Source organism: Populus nigra, chromosome 11 (genome assembly GCF_951802175.1).
Source record: "Populus nigra chromosome 11, ddPopNigr1.1, whole genome shotgun sequence".
In the NCBI taxonomy this organism is placed as follows: Eukaryota; Viridiplantae; Streptophyta; class Magnoliopsida; order Malpighiales; family Salicaceae; genus Populus; species Populus nigra.
The window spans coordinates 1,921,698-1,925,457 of record NC_084862.1 but is presented as its reverse complement, the minus strand read 5'-3'; the positions used below and the strand labels follow the sequence as shown (position 1 = coordinate 1,925,457).

Sequence of the window (3,760 nt, the reverse complement as noted above, 5' to 3'; positions counted from 1 at the left end):
TTTCAAATAATTTTTCGTGCCGAAATGCATATCAATGATATATTTTTTATTTTTTAAAAATTATTTTTGACATCAGCACATCAAAACGATCCAAAAAGTACAAACCGCACTCAATTTTAGCCAAAAAAATTCAAATTTTGACGAAACGCAGTTACAAACGCAATACCAAACATTCCCTTGCTATGGAGCATTTGCTTATAACGTGAGTGAATGGGTTTTTAAAGTATTTTTTATTTAAAAATATATTAAAATAATTTATTTATTTTTAAAATTTAATTTTAATATTAGCATATTAAAATAATTTAAAATTAATATCGACATTTAAAAAACAAATACAAGTGTGAGAAAAAATAATAATCAGTAATTTATTAAAAATGATAAAAATATTTCTTTATAGTATTTCTTTAAATATAATTTAATGAAATAACTAGTAAAATATTATTACTAATCACCGCTTGAGCGCTATAAAACTTCTTGTAAAATCAATTAACCATAAAAAACTAAATCTTTGAATTCAATAATGGGATGAACAAACCCCACCCATTCAACGCATCAAATTCATGTATTGATAGCATCACTCTGAAAGACCAAATTTAAACAGAAGGAAATAATTCAAAGAACAAAGTCAAAATTGTAAATTCAGAACCCAGAGAAGGTGATAGTTGCCGCGTTAATATTCGAAAGTTACCCTCACTGACCAAAAATCCTTCTCAGTCACTCTCTCTCTCTCTCTCTCTCTCTCTCTCTCTTTATATATATATATATATATATATATATATATATATATAGACACACACAGAGACACACACCATTCTCTCTCAGCTCTCTCCAAGAAACCATTTTCCAATTTCCTGTCCTCTACAAATTTCCAAGGATTTGAATTCCAAACAGATCACCATGCCAATGAAGAAACCAAGTCTCTTTGCAGCCTCTGTTGCTGCTGCTGCTGCTTCTGCCTTCCCTGTTTCCTCCTCATCTTCTAGCTGTAACTCCCATGTTAAGGTAAGACAGTTGACAAAACAATTCTGGGTTTGTGTTTTTTCTTGAATTTTTTCGTGGGAGTTGGTGTCTTGTGTTCTTATCTCTGTTTTTTTTTTTTTTTGCCCCTTCGTCTTGCCCTGTCTTGTGGTCCTGTAATTGATTCCAGAGAAAACTGAGATTTCTTTTCTACCGTAAAGATTCTGCCTTTTACTCTCTTGTATTTTTTGCGTTTCATGGAATTTTAAATCACCCCTTTTGGTGCTTGATCTCTTTAAATTTTCTTGGTTTATTGATATAATTCAAGCTTATTTGTTAGTTTGTGACTGATCTTTGTTTTTCCAAACTATTAGTCTTAAAGTTTGATACCTTTTCTTTTATAGGAAGCTGGCTCAAACAAAGATCAACAGAGATCGGCTTCCATGGATAAATTTGCACCAAGGTACGATGGGTTGAGGTTCATTGAAACGCTGGTCACTGCTCACAGATGACGAGAGAATCAACATCTGGCCTTGATAGCTCCATGGATGATACTGATTAGTTGTACTAATTCTAGCTAGCACCCATCATTTCTCTTCAATCCAGAGAAAAAAAGATGGCTAAAGAAAGTTTGATTGTTTTTAAATTTCTTTGAGTGAATATGGTTAGGAGATCAACTGTAATTTTCACTCAAAAATTGCTAGTCCTGATCATAATTCATGGCTGATTTTCTTTGTGCCATTAATTTTTGTGGGATTAGAAAACGATTGCTTGGAAAAGGTTGCTTGCTAAAGTCATGTTCCAATACTTTTAACTTTTTACAGCAATATTTTGTACTAGACAGGCATCTTGAGGTTACGTGTGGATGACAAAGTTTTGGAGCACCACAACTCCGATGTATGGTTCTGAATTTCTGATGGAACATGGAAGTCCCAAAGGGGAATTCCAAGTTATAAACAATTTTATTTCATTGGGCTTGATGACCTTATCAAGGCCTTTTTATTTACAATTATGTTTTTAAAAAGTTTAATTTTTTTTATTTTGAAATTAATTTTTTTTATATTTTATTATTTTGATATGATGATATTAAAAGTAAATTTAAAAGAACTATTCTATTAATTTATTTTTTTTAAAACTATTCTTCCCTGTACTCTCAAATGCCCTAATTGAGAGAGAAAAAACGAAGTAATTCCATGCTTGGATGAATCTGGGAGCACATTTGTGATCAACCAAGATCAATTGACATGTTGCTTGCATCCATTTTTTTGTTGTTGTTGTTCTTGAGCTGACGAGTAGGCCACCTAAAGCCCTAATGGGTTTACTTCAAAATTATTTTTCTTGGAATAACATAGCCAAATTCTTGATTTTGCACCAGGCTCTTGCTTGAGTATTTTGGGGTTTCCTAAATTTGATCTGCTACCGCCACGAAGTGTGCCAAGTTCTTGATCAAGCACCATGCTTTTGCCTGAAATAGTTTGCCAGCAATATCAAAAGACATGAGACTAGTCTGCAGACAGCATTGGAACAAGCTGAACAAAATTTAGTGGAACAAGAATGTGATCAATGGCCCAAATGGCAAGGCAGCAAGAAAATGAAATTAAGAGGGGCTAAATTAGAAAAAAAACTATTACAGGGGAGCTAAAATTTCATTCTTTCTATTTTCTAGGCTAAAACTATAAATACTGTTAGGGGCTTGAAAAAAGAATTTCCTTGAAGGTTTCGGGATCTCTACCAGCCTCCTTGTCTCCGCCGCTGCCAAATGGCCTAGTGGTGTCTCATGCTTCGAAAAGAATGGTAAAAAATTGAAGCAACTTTTTTGAATTTGAACCCATGATAATGGGGACGGATGAGTTGTATATTTTCAATGGTCAAAAAGAAAAAAAGAAAGGAAGTGGTGGAATAAGTTTATGCATCCTTGGAAAATGGATATTCTTGATTCCACTAATCTTGTATGATTACGCAATCTAAATAAATACCATAATTAATTCCAAAGCTAGTTGCTAAAGGGTTTGTATTATCTAGGAAATATTTGTTTTCTTGTTTCAATCTTTGTTTTACAATGTTTTTTATATTATTTTTTATCTTATATTTTTCAAAGTATCTAAGAATATGCTTTTACATGTTTTTTTTATGATCATGATATACTAATATAAAAATTAAATAAAAATTTAAAAATTATTTTAATATATTTTTAATTGAAAAACAGTATCATTTTGTCAAACACACTTAATAATTTAATTGGACTATGGCTTTAGATGTAACTATATTTGTAATGATAGTAGAAAATTACAATTATTTTGTTAAGAAAATATCCTTGTAGAAGTTACAGTTAATACTAGATAGGTAGTTTACATTACGCTGTAAGTTGGGTTAAATTTTTTCTAACATAAAAATAGTTGTTCAGGTGATGCCAATGTCTTTTAAAAAGCAAAAATAAAAAATAAAATTAAGACCTATTTAAAAAATCGATTAATTTAATAATATTATGAAAGAAACATGAGAGTAAATAAAGCAAACAAAATTCTTTGCAATAATTTAATATAAAAAAATCAGCTTTCAATTCAAATTCAAGCAACACTTTGAAAATTTTGAAAATTAAAGAGAAGAGAAGAAAGAAAATAACAAAAGAAAAGACCACCATCACTACACTGAAAAGATAAAGGGATTGTTGAGAGGATTCAAATATCACCCGTGAAAGCTAGTGTTTGCCCACTCAACAACATCTCCCGAAATGCAAGGCTAAATTATAATCTTCACCTTCTTCCTAGCTATGATCTTCTTAAACTCGGTAAACATACATACA

The 3,760-nt window shown here is 31.0% G+C and overlaps 1 long non-coding RNA gene across 1 annotated transcript; it reads left to right on the top strand.

The window, feature by feature from the left end:
- The first annotated feature begins 704 nt into the window (after positions 1–704).
- Positions 705–1,750, top strand: LOC133667982 (uncharacterized). Its single transcript, XR_009833609.1, has 2 exons — positions 705–1,002; positions 1,362–1,750. It is a non-coding gene; the product is annotated as an uncharacterized LOC133667982 (long non-coding RNA).
- The last annotated feature ends 2,010 nt before the right edge of the window (positions 1,751–3,760 follow it).